Consider the following 22,439-nt stretch of genomic DNA (forward strand, 5'->3'; position numbering starts at 1 on the left):
TACTTTAATTCAATCTTTACATTCTCATCTCTCTCTGAAGGATTCTGAGAGACCCCTGGCTTACTGACTCCAACAGTTCTGCATCAACTGGAAACAGAGGTTATAACAAATATAGTGATATTAAGCATATTTTGGTAACCCTGGAATTTACCATATTTTTTTTAGAATATGAAAGATTAATAATTGGAAATTATAGAGCTTGAAAAATCCCTATGTGTAAATAGTAATATTAGAGTTTGCATTTGATTTGAATAAACACATTAAAAACATATTTTGGTGCCTGATGTAGGATGGAACAGTTGATGCCTATTTCCAGGGCTCTCTCCAATAATCATGTTTTTTCTTTGACCTGCAAAAGATATATCATGCAGACAACTGCACTCAAGAGACATTGTTAAGTTAATATTCTCAACTGCTGTGGGAATCAGAAACTCTCTTACTTTTTCTTATTATTCCTCTATTCCTGTATATTGAGCAGACTGGGTGTTTATTAGAGACACTGGTATCTTGTTAAGATTTTCAGAGATTTTAGCTGTACTTTGCTTGACATGTATTTATGCTTCCATTTTTTTATTCAAAAGGTGTCATCTGGTTTCTAGTTGTACCTCATGGGTCAGGCTTTTTAAGAGATTTTTTTATATATATCAGAGGGAAAAGGTGCTGCAAATCAGTTGTCATTGTGCAGATATCTTGTATGAAAGACTATTTGGAGGAAAAGAATTATGAAACCTTGCTCAAAATTGACTCTGAATATTTTTATAGGATTTTACAAACACTGAAAATTGAATGATTTCTCTGTTTCACTAGTCATATTCCAGCTGATCAACTTTACACAAACTGCACCTTTTGAACGTGGGAAATATTTATTGAGTATCTTTGGGATTACTGGCATTATTTACCCTATCCTTCTCCTCTGGGCTTTATCACTCCCAGAAATCTGCTTTCACATGGATCTGAGATCTTTAATGTGCCAGCAAGATATAGATTGAGTTATCAGTTCTAATACTGTAGTTGTGAAATTAAATATAAAAAACAAAGTTTCTACAATGTGCCCAATTATCACTTCCCAGTGGAGGGTCACTGTATTTTAAGGTAATGGTCATCAATCAAGGCCCATGTAATACCTGTGCCCTGAAAAAAGCACAAAATTACATGTGTCTGTGATTTTCTGTTTTTGAAGGTCTTCTTGAATACTTCCTAAGACAATGTTATTGCAGATTGCCACTCTGTTTCATACTTATGTTTTAGGATTTAAAGAGTGATTAAAAGTTTCTACTTTTTAATATGTTTTCTTAAGTTATATTTAAATATAAAAATAAGAATTTTTATGATACATGAATAGAATAGAATAGAATAGAATAGAATAGAATAGAATAGAATAGAATAGAATAGAATAGAATAGAATAGAATAGAAAGAATAGAATAGAATATTTCAGTTAGAAGGGACTTAAAATGACCATTTAGTATACCTGCCTATTTAGATATAATGTATGTTTGTCTATGTTTTTATCCGAACATAAACATTGTTTTCAGTCAGGATTATCTATGGTTGTTTATTCCTAGTTAAATAATACAATACATTTCTTTTTATTATGTTCATTTACTATGAATAAAATAATAGTCTAGAATAAAAGTTCTGTGACTAATCTATTTGCAGGGACTTTCCAACTGACTTCAGTGTTTATTTTTCTTCATCAAGTCTCTATAAAACTAATCATAGTTGAGATATTTCTTCACCCACACTCTTAACTAATGTGATATAATCACTCACCAGTTTTTTGTTTTTGTTTTTTTTTTTGCCTTTGGAGCATCTTCCTGACTTTTGTCATTTTGATGCCTTGAGAATAGTAAGATACAGACAATATTTGGGTAGATTTAGAAGAAGAGAACCTGGATTTGGTAAATCTATCAAAATGCAGAAATATAAGTGCTTTGTCTTGAGTCTGAGGTTTAATTCAGAGGCAAAGCTCAGACTGAGGACAGAACAACAAATTCCCAGCAAATGCTTTAAAGCACTTGGTAGTGTCTTGAAAAGAGAAATCCTCAGTGCTGTGAAGAGAAAGATGAGAGTGCATAAGAAATATAGTAACATATTTTTGCTTTATTTTGACAGGGTACTAATTTCAAGAAGATAATAGAGAGAGTGGCAGGTTGCTAATACGAGCTTGAACAGAAAAGCCTGGTTTAAAGCCATTTAAAATGTAAAAGTTAGTAATTGGACTTTATCTAAAAGAAAAATAACTGCAGAAATATTGAGAGATATTCTTGTTGTGAGTCTTTTGGGGGGGCTGGGGGAGCTGGGGACGCTTATCCTGGGAAAAAGGAGGCTCAGGGGTGACCTTTTCACTCTCCAAAGCTACCTGAAAGGAGGTTGCAGCCAGGTGGAAATCGGGCTCTTCAGCTGGGACACCAGTGAGAGGGCAAGAAGGCATGGCCACAAACTGTGCCCGAGGTTCAAACTGGACATCAGAACGAACTTTTTCACTGAAGAGGTGGCTAAGCACTAGAACAGACTGCCCTAGGTGGTGGTGGATTGTTCAAGAAGTGGAAGTGTTCAAGAAATGAGTAGACATGGCACTTGGTGTTACAGTTTAGTTGGCACTGTGATGTTCAGTCAAAGGTTGACATCCATCTTGGAGGTCTTTTTCAACCTTAATTATGCTATGATTTTATTTCAAGAATGGAAAATTGAGGTCACTGCACAAATTAATCAGAGAAAGGACAGATGATGCAATTAAGTCAACTGGATAAAAAAAAGAAGAATGTGATCATCATATGAGATAAAAGGAAAAAAATAGAATCTGAAATTATATCAGAATACCAATATAATGGAAATTATAGGTGTGTATTTAGACGATGAAGACTTAATATTGTCAGGAGTCCAGTATGAGATTGGTTGGAAGTGAGAGAAGGAATAGGGTCTCAAAACACATTATGTTTGAACAAAAATAAAATTGTACAACAATAAGCCAAATTAGAAATGTCTCTCCTCTATTAAATTTCTTCATATTCTACATGCATTTTTCAATTATTTGTAGACTCTATAGAGGTTAACTATCCTTACTCCAATTTCCCCTGCCAGGTGTCTGCCTTGAGGCAATTTTACTTCATGATGTTTCCAAAAATACACTCTGACCATTTCTGAGAATAAGAAAATATGTTGATTTGCCATTGATAACAAATTCCTAAAGTTATTTCTTGAAAAAGCTTCACTTTTTCAAGCTCTTATCTTCCATGTTATGCACTGAAATTTTGCAAAAATATTTTTCTGCAAGCGATATGGTCACTTTCTTTTTTTTTTGTTGTGAAAAAAATTATCACATTTCGACTTGCCATAAATTTCTGGAATTGTCAGGAAAACAATGACTCATAAGGGAAATCTGGTACAGCAAATTTAGTTTAAAAACTGCAAATCATGACTGGAATTTCTGAAGATTGAGTGAAAAGGAGTATCTAAAACTGAATAAGACTTGATGAGCCAGAAAACTTAAAATGAGAGCCTTTGAAAGAAGGATCTGAAAGGGCAAATATAATGAGTGGAAAGGGTGAGAGAGACAAAAGCTGAATGAGAGGAAGGTATAACAGTATTGGGACAGAGGGGTTCAAGGTACCAAAGGTAGGAAGAGGGAACCTGTTAAGTAGAGGAGAGAAGAAAAATTGGAAGCAACCAGACCCACAGGCTATTGCAGAAGTTACCTAAAAATAACTGAAGGGAATAAGAGACCTATACAACCTTTTAATCAATCTCCCTGTATTTTTGTTATGTGTTTTTGTCTCAGTGGTTTTCTTTCCTGCTTGCATTATAGAGGTTTTACAGGTAATTGGAGTGTTGCAGAAAGATTAAAAAGGTGACAGAAAACTAAAAGGTGAAGTAAATCTATAGAAGAAAAATGGAAAGAGCGAAAATAGAAGGGAGCAAACAAAGAAAGGAAAAGGAGAGAGGAAGACAAGAAAGGATTGAAATGGGAAATCTGAGGAGGAAAAAATGGAAAGAGTAGTCATAAGAGTGACAAAATTATTTAGGTTGGAAAGGAATTTTGAAGATTGCTTCTGCTGAAAGCAAGGACAACTTTGAAGTATAGCAGGTTACTCAGTGCTGTGTCTAATTAAGGTTTTTAAATCTCCAGAAATGGAAGCCCAAAATCTCTCTAGCAGCCTGTTTCTAGACATAACCATGCTCAGTAAGAAAATATATTTTTCATTATATCCATCAAGAATTTCCTTTGGGGAATTCCTTTTTCTTCATGTCCTTGCATGGAAGAAGGACCTCTGAAATGAGTGTGCCTTTTTTTTCAATCTAAATCCCTCATAGGCAGAGAACATTTATCCCCTTTCCTCTCCTCTAATACCATGTGCTCAAGCCCTTTAACCCTCTCAGGATCCTTTTGCTATATTTGCATTATCTCACTTGTACTGCAGGAACCAAGCTGGATGTAGTGCTTCAGATGAGGCCTCATGAAGTCAAAGGATAATAATTTGTCATAGAATAATTTATTACTGTGCTTATGTCCATAAAATAATGTTAGACAGGAGATTCTGGAGCAGTGTCAAAACCACTGCAACTCACTATCAAAAATAGAAAATAATCACAATGAAAGGACCATGAAATTGAAAGTTCATCCAAACAAAGATGAAAAAAATCTGCATTAAAAACGCTAGAAGTAATCAATGATTCACAAACCAAACTCAAAAATGTTTTAAAGTAATCTAAATTTTGTTTTGGTGAATTCTATGCAACTAATTGTGAGGAAGAACAAAGAATTTCTCTTTTAGACTCCAGGCTGAGTCTGCAGAATCTATGCAATAAGAAGCATAGGCTAAATGGGAAAAAGAAATTAGCTGGGGCAACGGAGAGGAACAGACTCTTCTGAAACACATATTAGAGGAGTTTTGAACTGAAAATTACTGGGTCAGAAACTACCCTGGAGCCCCACAAAGCTGTTTCTTAAAAAAACTTTTTTTATTTTGGGATAAGAATTCAAGTACCCTTACTAGGAGTGACATAAAAATGAACTATGCCAGAATAAATGGCAGTGCTGAGGTTCACCTGATGAGCCTAGGCTAAGCAAGTCATATGTTCACACATAGCTTCACAACATTTTGGACTTGGACATTTAAAGTCTCTGACAGCCATGTATTTAGAAAATAACAGACCTAAATTTCACAGAATGTTCAAAAAGAAGAATAACATGGTGATATCAGCACACATTGCAACAGGCCAGCTGGCCTTTGTCTCTGCCTTTCCTGCTTCTGTCTCATTGTCTGTTGATAGTGTCACATTTCAAAGGAATTATTTTAGTTCAAATACTTGAAATACTGAATAGATATTCACTAGCCATGACCCACCAGCAGAATTCTAATTTCCAAAAATGCATCTCCAAATACATCCTTTTTATATATTTTAAAAATTAGTAGAATCTAATACTTCTTGAGAGACAACTGGCAGCAAGCACTGAAGCTAAAAGTGATGTGACAAACATGGCAGCACACTGTGGTAAAACAATTGAAGCTTGTAATTAATTTCTATCTTTAAATTCCCATCAGTAATGCTTTGTTGAAAGACTCTGACAGGGTGCACCTATCAAGAGGGAGATTTTCAGTTGCAAAGGTTACAATTCTGTTTGCATATTTACTATGGGGACCACCAGATAATGATTCAGAACAATACACAATAAATACACAGAACTGTGCATTTAATGAAATCTCCACAGTATTAGTATTCCTTATAAAACATATTTAATATTATGAGGGCAAGAATCACCTTTGTGTTCCAAGTCAATGGAAGGCAGGAAAACCACCTTGTAACATTCAATTCAGAGGTATAGAAAGAAACCATAAATAGGTCACTGTAAACATTGTTCTAGGGATTTCCTTCATGAATCTCATCAGGCTGCAACAAGGCTCAAGTGAAAGCACTCTGAAAAAGGAGACAAATATACTGACAGACACAGAATTTCAATTTAATTTCTATTCCACAAGAGGCCAGCTATGAATGATTCCCAATGCGATTTTCCTTTGAACACAATGCTGCTCCCTACCCTTTATAACAATGGGGAAGAATGTGAAGCCAACATCTTGCTCCAAGTGTCAAATCTCCCATGGCAATGACAAGAAAAAGAGACTAATCAAGTAAAAAAAAAAAAAGAAAAAAAAAAGCATTCTATTTTCTTTTTATAAATATTTGGGTTACAATTTCCTATTTATTTTAAATGGTATAATTCATAATGTGAAGGAACTTTATATGTGTACATATATATATACTTATGTTTATGTGTTTATATTTTATATACATATATAAACATATAAACTTCTTTAAAAAGGCAAATACCCATGTAAGGTTAATTTTATTTGTTCAAAACTGAAGAGATGAGGAATTATTTGAAGTTTCCATCTACTGTTCATCTGGTTTTCGTTTTCTTTTTTTTTTTCAAAAGAATGTTGACATCAGAGCTCATATATGTCCAAATAAGAGCTAGAATTATTGGAGTCTGGAGTCAGAAAGATGATGGTACAGTCTTTTGACCTTCCTGGATCTTTAGGCATCTTTGTGTTTGTATTTTTTCTTTTATGCTCATAGAGGTTTCAGAATTGCTGTAGTGTTGGCTGCCTATCAAACATACGAGGTGTTAGAGAAGACAAAATTTAGCCAGAATAGGACAATCCAGTTCTGTATGTGGTCTTTCTGGGGAGGAAAACCAAGGCGGACTTTCTCGAGTATTAGATGTGACATACAACATAGCTTGATGGAGCCTACAAACCTAAATGCTGCTAGTATTGTTTATTTTTCTCCATTGTATATAAAGGCAGTTTGAACAAAAAACTCTTACCCAAATATTGTGGTTAAAGTAGGTTAAGAAAATTTTATAGCTGAAGTCTTATACCACAAAATTGTTCATGTAGGAACCCTCCTCTGTCACACAGTACCCTCCTTATTGTTACCCATTTACATTTTGGAATATCTAAGGTTACTTGCTTCTTTAACCTTCTCTTGGAAGGTTGCTTAGAATGGCGTTATCCATTACTCTCTCCCTGTTTTCCATCAAGGCATATGTTTATGCAATATGTTCTTGAGCACCATCTACTGGTTCTGTTTCCACATCTGAAATACATACAGTCCTAAAGCACGCTTATAATATTTCCTCTGGAGTCAGTAATCTGGTATTCAGCCACCTTGGTGTAACGGAGTAATATGATATTTATGCAAGTGATATGGTCTGATACTGTAAAGAATGCTAATCTTAGCTGGAGAGTGAGGAGAGATAATATTTTCTAATACATAACTGTTACAATAAGGAAAAAGCTTACAATTAGCTTTATTCATCTCCTGAAATGTGGTAGAATTCATCTGCTATTTAAGACTACCTGCTTAGCCAAAAAAGGAGCTGTAATTTAGAGGTCATATTATTAAGGACACCTAGAGTTTCATTTCAAATAGGTATAGTTTAGTTCAGGGAAATAAATATTAAATACTTTTCCAACTGTGAAGGAAATTATTATGCTGGCTTTATAGCAAGAGAAGTGATATGCCTGTAAAAAATGCTGATCTTAACCTGTTGACAAGTCTGGTTAAAATGTGCTTTTAGTATAACAGTCACTGTTGCCCCAGAAGACCTCTACTTGTAATTTATTCATTCTTATTTCAGAAAGGGAGGGAGTCTATGTTGAGAAAGGAATAATACACTTTTTAAAATTCTGTCTCAGAGCTGCTAGCAAGAACTTTGATTTATTAAAACTGAAATAAATTCAAGCACCTAATTTTGGTGTCCTCAGCAGTTGTATGACTTGTTACTCCCATTTTAGATGCTTGTAACATTGGAACTATGCTGGCTATTTTCTCATCCCTACGGCTCTGTTCTCACACTGGAAGTGTGAAAATACAAATCCAGAATGACAAATTATTTGTGATTAAATTTTTTGATAACTCTCCCTGCCATATTTGTACATGGTTAAGTAAAATATACAGCCCATTGCTAAAAAAACGGTGGAGATCTATTGTTTAAGTGGAGGCTTCTTCAGTTCTTTGGTACAATGGCACTGAATTATTGACATCAATTTTTCAATACTGTAGTGGTGTTCTTACTGATAGTAAAAGTATTTTCTTACAGGATCTAGAATGATATATTCAAGCTGCTTGCCACAGTCCTAGTGTGTAAGATATATACCACCTTGTATCTTAGGGTTGAATAAAGACTCCATCTCAGTACATAACAGGAAATTTTTAAAGTTAAAACAGGATATGAATGAAAGCTTAGAGTTTTCAAGAACTGGAATCTGCATCTGGAACTCTGTTCTTCATATTTCCTAAGGAAATATTTTTCATAAATTTGCCTAGTTGTTTTCTGAATCATTTATGTTTTGGCCTTCATAACATTTTTTTGGTAATGAAATCCAAAGTACAGTTACATGTGGGTAAAAGACCTACTTTTCAATTATTTTAATCCTCTTGCACCTTAATTTCTTCTGTTTCCTTTTCCAGTCTTCTATTACAAACCATTGAATGAAGATGGCATATTTGTTCTCTTAAGACCATTCATAATTTCATTGGTGTCTATGGTATACCCATGATGAGGACATCACTGCACGTAAGAAAAACGTACACGCCTGATAGTTCCTATGTCCTTTCCTGCAGAACCTCTTGTGGAATCTTTCCTTCCTGCACTCCATCCTGGGCTTTTTTTGTGTGCAAACTTATTTTATGTATGCTTTTCCATAGCTCTGACTGTCTGTGGCCTTTTAAATGAAAAGATCTGTTCCAGAAACAGGACCAAAAATGTATCAGTGGGAGAAACACTTTGTACAAAATAAATAAGATTGAGGGGAATGCATGACGATGGGGAAATAGAACCTCAACTTTCTAATATTCCCATGTGTAAACTGCACAGCTGTTGATATTTTCATTTTTATTATAAAAGAGTGTATGTGAATATGTGATACACAAACATAGGTACAAAGAGGACAGTCGTTGTTACTGCAATCGTGCAGTAGGCCACAGACAGTCAGAGCTATTGCTACACCTGCAAATATACCCTTCCATATTTCTGTTACTACTGCTCTGTTGCAGCCCTACGAACTTTTGAACTTTGGTTGGTTAAAACATAATGAAGCCAAAATTAATCTTTCATTCAAATTTCTGTGGATCATAAAATCAATACCATAGTTCAATATCGGTGGGGACAGAATTTGTTCTGCTGAAGTCTAAACAAAACCGAATTTCAGTTGCAAATAAGCTCAACCCTAAGGAAAAAAATTGTATGTTTCTAAAGGGAAAATCAGGATGACTGTTCAACAGTCTCTCACTCAGGTATAGCTCTCTACAGAGCACACACAGCTACTGGAAAGTGCCAGACATTCATTGGCATTTGATGGAAGACTAATTTATCTTTAACTGGGTGTCCTGGTTGTTTGGAGGCCACTGACATCTGTGAGTCACACTGTGCTGAGCAGAACATGAATGCTTTGATTTATTTATTGTGGCTGAATATTTTCAGCAAGCTGGGAAAAACAATGTCAGAGTAATCTTTATATGCTTAACTAATTTGTAACACTGATTGATAGCCATGCAACCAGGATCTCCTAAATGTGAAATGATGTGTCTCAGTGGAGTTTTAACCTGTAAATAAAGCGAAAAGCAATTAATGAATTAAATTTGCATTCTGTCCTGAGAGAGTGAATCAGGTTTGTTAAATTCTGTGTGAATACTCCCATTCAAATGCAGATCAAAACATGCCAATTTACATTGCTCAAGACTTTATTTTTCCCTGTGGTTTTTATATCATACTTAGGAAAAAAATAGTCCTACCCCCAAATATTTAAAGCAACATTGGAGGACATTTATATGGATTCATATATAATACTCATATGCTTCTGTCAATTGTTTCCTAATGACAGTCTTAGAATATTTATTTTTGTTTGTTGTTGAAGAGCTAAGATATTTATTCTCTGTGAAAACTGCCACATTTATACTGATAACATCCTTCTGAAATTTTACAAAATGTTTCCCCCCAAAACAATGCATATTTTATTTCAATTGTGACTGCTAAAAGATTTTTGTCTACTGTGGTAGATGTCTCATTGTCCCATGACTTAACAAATGGTCCCTGACTTCTGTGCCCAGATCTGCTGTGGATGTTAGTAATTCTTGGAGGCAAAGCACTTACTGAACATTATTCAGCATCACTTCACATCACAAGCATACATTTGATTACTATAATTACCCTTAACATTTTCTTAGTTGTTTAGTTTTGGTCTGAAATGGATTGGGATTGTTTAAAGAGGTAGTGACAATACAGAAAAGACCCAAGAATCAGGCTTTTATTGTTTCTCTCCTGTTAGTTACTGCCTCTCATTTCATAAGCATTACCTGAAGAATATCTGGAGTTGAGCTTAGTGGTCCTAACATATCAAGAGTGAGAAGAAGTGAAAAATGTGTACCATTGTCAAACATGCTCTGGCTGCACTGGGACCACAATAATGATTCTATAGTTATGCAGACATGTTTATATTCAAACAAATGGAAATTGGGTAAAAAACCTGCCTCCAGGCAAGAGACCAAACTCAATTTTTCATGCAGGGACTCTATTGTCAGAAAACTTGAAGTGCACGTAAAGCAACAAGTGAAACTACTTGTCCTATCTTGGTAAAACTCATTTATAGCATGACTACAGCTCAATCCTTGCTGATGAAAATAGTGATCAACACAGCCATACTCTTCCTATTAATGAATATCATCCCTAATGTTGTTCCTTCCTGTGATTTTTACAAGGGCACATAGAGATAGCGCATGGAATAATGGTTACAAACCAAAAGAGGGTAGGTTTAGATTAGCTATAAGGATGAAATGGCTTTTACCTAAGGTAAGGGTAGTGAGGCACTGGAACAGATTGCCCAGGGAAGATGTGGATACCCCATTCCTGGAAGCATTCAAGGCCAGATTGAATGGAGCTTTGAGCAACCCATTCTGGTGGAAAGGATCCCTGCCCATGACAGGGATGTTAAAACTAGATGACTCAACCATTCAACCTAAACCATTTTGTGATTCTTCAGTTTGATGGGCTTTTTGGCAGGCCCCTCACAAGACACGTCAGCAACTGTTATGGTAGCAGGCCAAATGTTCTTTGTATTTTGCATCCGATGCAATAGGTAAGGAGATATTTAAGTGACTTGCAAAGCATCTCTTTCAGCTCATGGGATGAAAGAGGGTTTCTCAATAACTGATTGCACAGATCTTGGTGAGCCTCTAGGAGAGGCACTGAAGCACAACTGAAATGTTAACAGCATAAAGTGAGGGGAAAAATACTCAGCTTAATTTCTTTTCAAGTGACATGTTTACCTGTTTCCTAGAGATTTGTGACTGGCACTGACAATTTCTTGAGGCAGTTGACAGCTTGTAGAGGTTTTAGAAGGGGTTTTCACTGTCCCCAGTGTTGATTAGGGTTCAGGCCCAGTAAAGTAGAAAGCCTGAATCAGATCAGTACAGGTTAGGAATAACTGCTTTTTGTGTGCTGAAGGAGATGGTGTAAGTGGGCCCACATTCCTTTTCAAGCTCTCCTAGAGCACCCACGGGAAACGTGGGAGTCTCCTCCATGACACAGACACAGATGGCTGATGATGTACCTTTTAGGGTGTGTGATTAAAGGCTCATTTTCCTAGGTATGAAGGGGCAGAGGTGCAGCACCATTTGGGGGGAACCCAATAGCCCAGTCAGGGACAGAAGCTCCTACCCTGGCCACTCCAGACTATGTTTAGAGGCCATCATGTACTGGGGAGTGAGACTCACCACTGAGAGTCCTTGAGAAGGGCTTCCTGAGCACCTACAGACTGGGAGTCGCTCAGTAATACTCGTTAAGGGATGTTTAAGAAGATGTCAAAAGACTCAATAAGGGGTGTTTAGGGAAGAATCAAGCAAAAAATTAAAGGATGGAAAGAACCGAGTGTAGAAAAATAAAAGATTGGTTGTGAACAGCTTACAGATTAATACACTTCCCTGGCCATGCCTTGTACCTTGTGTCCCCAGTTAGTCCTGGATTCTCTCTGAAATCCATTCTTACTTCTCCTCCTATGTGAGAGGTTCTGTGGGGCTGGCTATGTGTGTGAGGGGCGAGGTGCAGCCACTGGAGCAGGACCAAGCTCATACCAACAATGCATCAGCACAGAGTGATTGGGGAGCATGCACTTTGTGGGCCAGCCTGTGGCTGTGTATGACCCTGTCTCTGGGAGAGAAACAACTGAAGGAGCTGGATGCCAGAGGGACCAGGGCATCCTGTCTGACTGACAAGCAGATCATGGGGTCTGGGATGTTGATTAAGAGATGCTTTTGCATACATCTGTGTCTCTGTGTGTGTACAGACATGCCTTTGTGGGAGCCCATGGCTCAGGATCCAGGGCAGCTGCTGGATGATCTGTGTATCTAAGCCTGATTAGGCACAGTGCATGTGCAGGTCTGTACTGGTGGCTGCAGCCTGTTGAATTCAGGAGCTGGCCTGTCTAAATGTCAGCAACTGAGAATACTGGGATCCATGGAGAGCCACTGGACAGATGGTGTCAGCCCAGTTGCTGGAGGATCCACACTGTATGTATGTGTTGTATGTGTATTTGAGTGTCTGTGCCTAAGGGCAATACAACCTTAGCCATGCTACTGGTTGGAACTGGATATTTGGAACTGCAGCTGCCCAACCCCTGTCAGGGTCCTAGATTTGGCAACCCCTAACAGTATCTATACGAATGCATAGTCATAAATGAGAAGCAGCAATGTCAGGAAAGGGATGTGGAGTTCTGAGTACATCCAACATTTTTTGGCATGAAACAGCAAGACTCCTTCAGCCCTAGTAATTCACTGCACCTAGAGAATCTAGACGTGTATGAAGAGATCCTTAGGAACGCATCTTCAGCCCAGCTAATGAAAATTCCGCATAGTAGCCCCCTTAGAGAAACAGACCTTGGGTTTCAGTTCAGCTGCTCACCTTATCTATCTATGAGAGGCATCATACATTTTTCAAATCTTGTTGAAGCTACAGAAATAATAGCCTTTATTCCACCTGTATAGATGCAATCTGTTTGTTCCCTTTATGTTGTATACTTTGTACCCTTTACATTGTTTACATTGTATAGAAGGTGATGTAAACCAATTGTCTGAAAAATGTATGGCAATTAGTCTGACTGCTACCTAGAAGAGATCCATACACATAATGTAATGAAGGTTCACAGTAAAATTACTGATTATTTCTTTCATTGCACTATGAAAGAGACAGGCCATCACTTTATCTGTGAAGATTTTGATTTTATGACATTTGTGATGTGCAAGTAGGTTGTAAAGGCTATATGTGGAGACAAAAGCACATTGAAAGGGTTTCTTTTTGCTTTTTCAAAGGAACTTCACATAACAATTCCATACAGCGTGCAGCTTGTGTAGATGGAGGAAAATCAAGAATTCAAGACATTCCCATATGGTACAAGAAAATATACATTCTTGCTACTTTGTGCCTTGCCAAGGCAATTACACACCATGAATTGAGTTTCAAGGTTGGTCGCTTCCTGCAATTCTATCAGAAGCATTGTTGTATTTGTCATCTATTTTTTAAACCAACTCCTACAGTCTAATAATTATATGTGAATCTCTGGTTTGATTTTGAAACATATGTCTTTTAGCTCACCAGGCTGTAGCAAAAAGTCTGAGCAGTCAATCTCATTTAATCTCATTTTGGAACAGCGAATACTCATTCAAGGAAAAGACTCCAAACTTACCAGTAGGTTCTGCCTTTATGTGCTGTGATTTGAAGGACAAATCATATTTGGGAAAAAAAAACAAACCATCACCAAACCACAAACAAAACCCCCTCACATTATTTTATTATTCATTTCACAATAGCAAGGTTTGTATACACCAGGGAGTCCATGTAGCATTTGCATAGGAAAAAGTTCACTAACAGAGTCATGTCGTGTCTGTAACAGGACATAGCAGACTATGACATGTACATCTCATGACTTCACTATTTGCTTCTTGGAAATATTTGCTGTTCACAGAGTTGCAGCTAACTACAGAACTCAGCCAAGTTCAGAGGTGGTGAAAATGTGTCCCCTTGTTGTGAAACTGAGCGCAACAGCTGTTTTTAAATAAAAAAAATGGAAATTAATAGTTCCTTTACCTACTAGACAAAGAAATAATGGTCTGACTTTTAAGAAAAGGGATATTTAACTTGTAGACAGACACTATGTAAAGATACGAATACAGCACCCTGCTTTCCTCTTACCTCTATGTTCATTTTTTACTGCTCTTCTATAGAAGAAGCCCCCCATCAGAAGAGATGGACCAGAAGCATGACGCTTCCTCAAGCCCCCTGACTCAGACTAGCTGCTTGGTTCAAACTACCTCCTACAAATGCTTGACTTTACACCATGAGTTTTTAGGAGGTACTTAACTCAGCTATAGTCTCTCTCTCCTCTGATGCAGTTGCATTGATTAATGAAGTAAAGAGTTTTGGGTGATAAGTCCCAGAAGATTTAGTTGTTGGAAATGCACCAGTCCCAGAAAAAGGCATTACTAGAGTTTCTGCATTAACCTCAAAGTTCTCACCTGTGTCCATCAGACTGAACTGCTACAAGTCTGTCCTAAGTGATAACACCTTCGACTGCTGTAAGTAATCTGCCCAGGCTCTGAGGCTTTTAATAATTACATTAATGATATCAGCAGCTCCAGACAGACACGCTCAGGTTGTATTTTCAGGCTTTGCTTTGCTACATGGAAAGGCAGAAGAATTTTCTTTCTGTAGCAAAAGGCTGCTGACACTCTAATCCAATCCTGCTGCTGTAAGAGCTCGGGAATGTGGCTCTGAGGATGGACCTCCATGAACCTGTGCACTCAACACAAGCTTTGTGCCCTTGTGCACATGGTACTTTCCTCAGACTCTCCCAGAACCAGGGTCTTGCCTGCACATTTTCAGTACGGTGCTGCAGTGGCTAGACCTCACTCTATAGCATGTTCAAATGACATTAAACTTCCTAATCCAGTGATTGAATCTCCCTGAAAGAGGGGAGTGTTAGTTGCCCTGTATTGTTCTTGAGCCCTGCAACTTCTTCAGGGACTTCTCACTAGAAGGGACCCAAGGGACATCCTCCAGATGCCACATAGTTCTGTGCATCCTTACTGTTGTATAACTTGGCATGCTAGATCCATCACGTCCTTTAATACATGCCTCATCACACAGCCACATCCTCAGAAAGTGAGGAAAATCAAGGACTGGTAAATATTTCACATGCTTAGGCTGACAATGAGACACAAAAGCAGTCTCCAACACCCTTCTCAACACATAAGAGTGCCCTTCACTACTGGTGTGAAAAAATACTTACAGAACTATCAAAGATGACATCTAATTCTTTTAGGCAATCTTCAAAAATCCAAATGCAATGATATTTTTAAACTTCAGTGACTCCAGTTCTTATAAGACGCATGTAAAAAGACGAGTTACAAAGGTATTGTCTTCAACATAAGGCATATGTTTTCCAGCTACGTTACACTGGTGGTTTTTTATTTCAAATATATGTAAGAAAATGCTTGTGTGCTGCTTCCTGACAAGTGGCCTTTTCCCTGTTTGAACAGAAATGTGTGTATTGGAGGATGGGAAAGGGAATCGATGGCTTGATTAAAATTTTAATTATTATAGAAATCATTGTGTTTGTACAAGCTTCTCCATTCCCTACCCTTGGGCATTATTTGTTCTTCTTTAAAAGTACCCTGCAAATGCAGCTTTGGGGATTCATCGGATTTTTATGGCAGCTCTTTAAGCAACTCTACAATTATTACATTCTGGTGTGTGAGAGATTCAGTATTATCTCTTAGGCTTTTACGATCTTGTTCCCCAATCAGTGCTTTTGTGTAACAAGCCAGTGAAATTAGAAGTATGATTAGAAAAATGTGACTACATTATCTAAAACTTATACACACTTTTGTATTGCTTCAGCTTTTTAAGTCCCGAGGGAACTGACAGTGATTAGGATCTATTTCTTGTGAAGGTACTGTTGGGAATAAGGCTGGTTTGAATAAGTGAATCAACCTTATTATGACAGAAGCTCCAATAGAGATGTGCATTAGAGTATATTGAATTCCACTTTTGAAACCACAGGAAACCTTTGCATAAGTACTCACATTTCTGCCTGGACTAAGCAAATAGAGTACTGCAAATAAAATTAAAGAAAAAAAAGTGAAATCCTAAAGTCCTTCCTATCTCTCTTTTCATTCTAATACCTTGCAGATAATATCACATAGTCAAAATAATGTTTTTTTCTTTGTGAGTTTAACCAGGACTGGTATAAACCTTTAGCAACATAGTTATTCTCTTGTAAACATTCAAACCCACATGTAAAAATAGTGTCTTTTCTTTTTTTTTTTTTTTTTTTTGCAAGGCTACAAAAAATACAGTTCTTCTTACTGTGGACTAAAGTAAAAGAAATTAAAATTCCAAAAACAAACCCAAATAGAAATAAAAGCACAAAAGAAGCAAGATGCAAATTTTACACTGCCTGTTTTTCTGCTACAAACAGGCCAGGTGTCAGGGGACGATAAACAGGGCTATATCCACATGTTTGCATAACATGGTTCACATATTTTTAAAATGCTAGTATTAGTTTAGTGAGCACAGATTAACTTCAGCATGGATGAAGGGGGAACAAGAAAAAAAAAACCCAAACAAAGAAACAAACAAAAAACCCAAACAAAACTCCAACTTCACCAAAACAAAACAAAAACAGTAGCCAAACAAACCAGTAGCAGCAATATACTTAAAGGGTCCAAAGAGAAAGGGTGCTGGAATTAAGAACTGGGCCAAATAATCTGGAAAAGAGTGAGCACAGCCTGGCACAGACATTAAGTAAAAAATGGAGACTCTGTGGAGGAAAAAGGTACATGATTTGCAACAGTACAAGACTGACCTAACTGGGTTAAGCCAAAGGTCCACCTAACATTTTGGCTTGACTGGGCATAATATGGTCTCAGAAAACAATATAATAACGAAGGCAAGAAAAGAACCATCTCACTGCTGGCACACCTTGCCTGTTTCCAGTGATCAGCATTTTACTACCAGTATATCTTTATCATGATTAATATCCACCAGCATATATAATGATGTAAATTATGTGTATATCTTCCATGTAGCTCTGAAATTTCCTTCCAAAATTAATTATCCCTTTGGCCCTCTCAACATCCCAGAGCAGCCAGTTTTACAATGTATTTATTATCTCCTTTTCCATGCTGCAAAGGATTTCATTAACTTTTTCATATTCCTCCTCAACTGCCTCTTTTCTGAAGTAGTGTTACCTCTTTTTTTTTCTGTAAGATGTTTGCACCTCCACTCACACTGCTCTGTTCCTTCCTGAGTTATGCCATATTCACCTAAAGTTGTAAGGACCAGAAATGCAGCATTAAAAAGACACCTAACCTTTAGAACAGTACTGCCTTGGGGATTTATACTTTCTAAATAAGTTGCCAGCTGGGGTCAAGGAAATGAAAGATGACTGTGTAGATATTTGAGGAAATGACTGCTGAAGAAGAAGGAGGGATGAGTAATCAGATGTGGCACATGGTGTATAATAACAAAGGAAAACAGTGGTCCTTCTCCTTGTTCAATTATGAACATGCAAAGCACTTCATCATACTCTAAAATGAAATTTAACAGTTCATTTTATAACCTTTTACTCCGTATTTTATGGATATTTAAAAATCATTACTAATTTAGAAACACATTTCTAAACAAGGTTACTTGAATAATGTGGTGAAGACTGTGAGATAGCTTGCATAGAAGGAAAGAACTGATTCACTGAGGATCCTTTTAATGAGACGTCCACAATACTATTCTTGCTCCTTTGTCAACATCTAGATGAATTTCCTCAATTCCTGGCAAATATGCTTCCAGTCACTACTGGGGTTCCCCGAGGTTCACTTTTGGGGCCAGTTCTGATGGTCTGGATAAAGGAAGGCTCTGCAGACGGACCAGGACAGGCTGGATTAATGGGCCAAGGCCAGTTTTATGTAGTTCAATAAGGCCAAGTGCCAGGTCCTGACTTTCATTCACAACAACCCCAGACAGTGCTACAGGCTGGGGCAGAGCAACTGGAAAGTACTCCAGAGGAAAAGGACTTGGGGGTGTTGGCATCCAGCTGAAATTGAGCCAGAGTGTGCCCAGCTGGCAAAGAAGGTCAGTGGCATCCTGGTTTGTATAAAAAATAGCATGGCTAGCAGGACCAGGGCAGTGATTGTCTCCATGTACTGGCGAGAACACACCATAAATCCTGAGTCCATTTCTGGGTCCCTCACTACAAGAAGAGCATTGGGGTGCTAGAGTGCGTCCAGAGGAGGGCAACAGAGCTGCTGAAGGGTCTGGAGAGTAATTCCTTTGAGGAGCAGCTCCTGAGGGAGCTGAGGTTGTTTAGCCTGGAAAAAAGGAGGCTCCAGGGAGGCCTTATCAGTCTCTATAACTACCTGAAAGAAGGTTGGAAAGAGAAGGGGGTTGGCCATGTCTCTTAGGAAGAAGTAACAGGACAAGAGGACACAGCCTTGAGCTGCACCATGGAACGTTCAGGTTAGATGTAAGAAAGAATTTCTTTGTGGAAGGGATTATCAAACATTGGAATGGACTGCCTAGGGTGTTCAAATAATGACTGGATAATAAATAAATTAGTGCTAGGGCCTAGCTGACAAAGTGGTGATCAGTCAAAGGTTGGACTCTGATCTTGGAGGTCTTTTCCAACCTAAATTATTCTATGGTTCTGTGACTCAAACATACTGCAGGCAGAAAAAAAAAGGATACTCTACTGCAACAACAAGCCGTATGTTTTGGTATGACTGATACATACTGAACCATATATATTAATTTTTCAGTGGTGTGTAACATTTTGTGTGTGATTTGTGTGCTCACTAGTTCAACCACACTTGTTCAAAAAATCAGTAAAGAATATTTCATACTCTTGTGCAGTTTCTTTTCCACAACATATGATGTCTTTTTTCCATTTTTCCCCTTCTTTTTAATGGAAAGACATCAGTCTAATTCTATCATGATGAACTCCCTCTTATATACTTGCATGTGTCCTGTGGGTATTTAATGATTTCTGGAGAGTTTTCTGTAATTTTAAGGACCTCTGTTAGAGCACACAACAACTTGCTTAGTAAAGGAAATGAGGCACTTAATCTGTTCTTTAAACATTCTTATGTCCACAAATGCTGTTTTTTTCTGGGCTACCACTGCAAAGTGCTGTCTCTGTATGAACAAAGGCCATGTATATGAAATTATGTGAATTTTCTCTCCTACAGCTGTCTGGGGTATTAGCTGAGAACTACTTTGCTATCTGTATTTTTTGATTGACCTACCCTTTCTTGCCTAAGTTCTTTATTTTTTTTTCTTAAGTTTCAGTCCTACCTCCTTTTAAAAACATTCTACTCCAAAATATCTGTATTTCTCTTCATTTTTTTTTAACACTTGCCTCAAAGAGCTTATTAAATTCATAGATAAAAGAAAATATAGCTACATAAAAAATGCAGCATAATAAAAAAAGCAGATGTTTTAATATGTATCTCATAAAAGCAGGTCTATTGAGAGGGGGATGAAGGAGAAATGAGAGGAATAAGTGCATCAGCCCTGGGGGGAAAAAGAGTGGACTAAATTAAAAAGGCAATTAAGAAATGCTGAACCTCCATTGTGCCAATGAGCTTCTATGGTAGATAAAAAAGTGTGACGAAGAACAACACACTCGTGCCTATTGTTTTAGAAAAATGAAGTGTGTCCTGCTTGTTATGTTGCTGTTCTAAGCATATCTCATAATATTTCCATTATTGTGTGTAAGTGCAGCAAACATGAAGGATAGACAAGGCACTTTTGGCACAAGGACAAAGAACATTTTACTTCAGCTAGTAACAAATTGCTTTCATTAAGAACAAATGATCTTGGAGCAGTTTTCTGCTCTATGGTCTCCGCAAGATGTCAAGCACAAACGGTAACCCAGTGTTCCCTCTAAACAACGGAATAAACCTAGAGAGAGACAAGTATCTGGCTTACTTTAGGACATGTTTAGTCTTTCTGTGGCTGGGCACAAAAACTTGCAGTCTCCATTCCAAAAATAACTATGTTTAGGCACTTTACACTAACTTGTTTGGACTTGAATTAAGAGTGACCATTTTAACCTTTAACATAATTAAAATGGTGATTTGTTCAGGATACAACAGCATTTAGCAGTATCCTGGTTCCCTTTCTTAATGTTCTTTAAATGACGTCTTTAGTGATTTTATAGAGATGTTGTACAGCAGTACTTGGCTGTCCTGAGGTAAAATGTCTGTCAACATTCCTGGTCAATCCATATTTTCAAGAGCGGGTAGTGCAGCTTGATGCTTTTTTTAAATACATTGCCTTCCCCTCATCATAAAAGAAGCATTCAGCTGATATGCAAACACAGTTTCTAGTTAATAGATTCTTACTGAGCAGCTTTGGAATGTTTCAATTTAGAAAAGACTGCAATATGAAATTTAAGATTTGAAAAATTGTTTTTGATCATGTGTTCTATCCTCTGTGTAGAATAATATTTTGTGAAGTATATTACCACATTACCTCTTGACTATCCATTTGTAATCTTTATTCTGAAAGTTCAATGTCTTAGCTGTATAAGATCACTTTAGGTTTCAATTCCAGATGCAAATGTCTGATAAATCTAATAAAAATTGGGCAGGCAAGATATTTAAAACTCTCATTGGTTCTGCAACACAGGCCTAATACAAACATCAGAGGAAAAAAGATGGGAAAGTCAGGCAGCCAGCTGGCTCAGCAGCATCAAAGACTGCATATTCTCTTTCTGCTAACACCAGAACTGTAGAGCACATTAGGAAGGAAAGAGATGATATGTTATGCACCAAAGCATGCCTTCTGTGCTTCCACTCACTATGTAGCTGATGTATATTGAATAGCCTAAGGTTATATCTGATATTTTTTTCAAGTGAATATTACCCTTATATTTATTGTTTCCCACATAGCATATTTCATAATTGCATTATTAATGACCCAGGGAAAACCAAAAATAATCAATCTCATTGTCAGGAAAAAAGGAAGCAGAGCACTTATCTTTATGAAGAGTAAGGAAAAAATATTCTAAAAGGTCCATTGCAAAGGCTTTTTAAAAGAAAGAAAGGTAGCCCTTTCTGTTGGAAAGGTAAAAGCTGAATCTCTTATAAACATAGAGCTTCACAGAAATTTATGAAACAATATAGTGATAGGCACAAAGGCCAGAACATGTAAATGGGAATAATATTTGAACCCCTAGGAGTGTCAAAAGATAGTTCAGTGGTTCTAGATTCTGTGAAAAGACACTGGAGGACATATACTTTTAAGATAACAAGAACAGGTTAACATAAATTAAAACCCAATAAAACCCACCGGAAATCAATTATTATGTTGTCTTATTTTCCAAGCCTCTGGAGAATAAGCTTTCACTATATTTCATGTTGAACTACTGGTGGAAGTCTGAGAAAGTCCCAACCTGGACATACCAAAAGCATTGACAATCATTCTAAAAGCTGAACTTGAAACAAAATGGCATATTGTTTTGGGAAGAAAAAAAAAAAGGGCTAGTATTTCTTTCCATTTGTTTTCACTAAAGAAGAGCTGGGATGTGTCCAGGATTATGTAACAGCTTGACATGAATTGTGCTGGCTGTTTCCAACATGGAAACCTGAGGACATGTAGCTGCATGCAAACAGCTTTTGAACTGTAGCTGGGTTTTGTGAGGCCACCTAATGTCTCAGAGTACATGAGTCAGCAATCAGCCAGCATGGCTGGGATTATGTTCCTTGGGGACAAAGGAGTCTTTAAAGTCATCAAAATAAATGCCTGCCTCTCATCTGAAAGTGCCTTAGGAGAATAGAGTGGCTGAAATACTGGAAAGATATTTCTTTTTCCTGCAGGGATCTGGAGCAGAATAATTTCCACAGGAGCACTGCTGGTTTTCATGCTTAAAGCTGGAGAAATATTGATGTACTTCAAGAGGACAAGAGACCAAAAAGACAAAATGTGGGTTAAAGTTAACTTTTGGGACTGACAGAAAAGTCAGATCACAAGGGCTCTGGGACGTGGGGTGTTGTCTCAAGCATGGGTTGATAGTTCAGAAGATGAGCCTGAACTACTGGAGTGAAAATCCAAAGTAATATCCAAAGGCTGAAACAAAATATATAAAAGTTCCCCTTCACAAAAAACAAGCCAGTCAATCTGTTTAGTACTGATCTCCAAGGCAGTACAGTTTCTACTGTGTAATTTCTGCTGCTTTTCTGAATAAGCAATAATTGTGCTTAAAATGCTATAGAAAATCTATCATATATATCTAAAGGACTGACTACCAAAATATCCATAGTACTGAAGCTGTGAAAGGGTTTTGTATTTTTGGTGGGATTTTAAAAACAACAAAAAGAAAACCACTTG

The sequence above is a fragment of the Sturnus vulgaris genome, chromosome 3 (assembly GCF_052056855.1).
Source record: "Sturnus vulgaris isolate bStuVul1 chromosome 3, bStuVul1.hap1, whole genome shotgun sequence".
In the NCBI taxonomy this organism is placed as follows: domain Eukaryota; kingdom Metazoa; phylum Chordata; class Aves; order Passeriformes; family Sturnidae; genus Sturnus; species Sturnus vulgaris.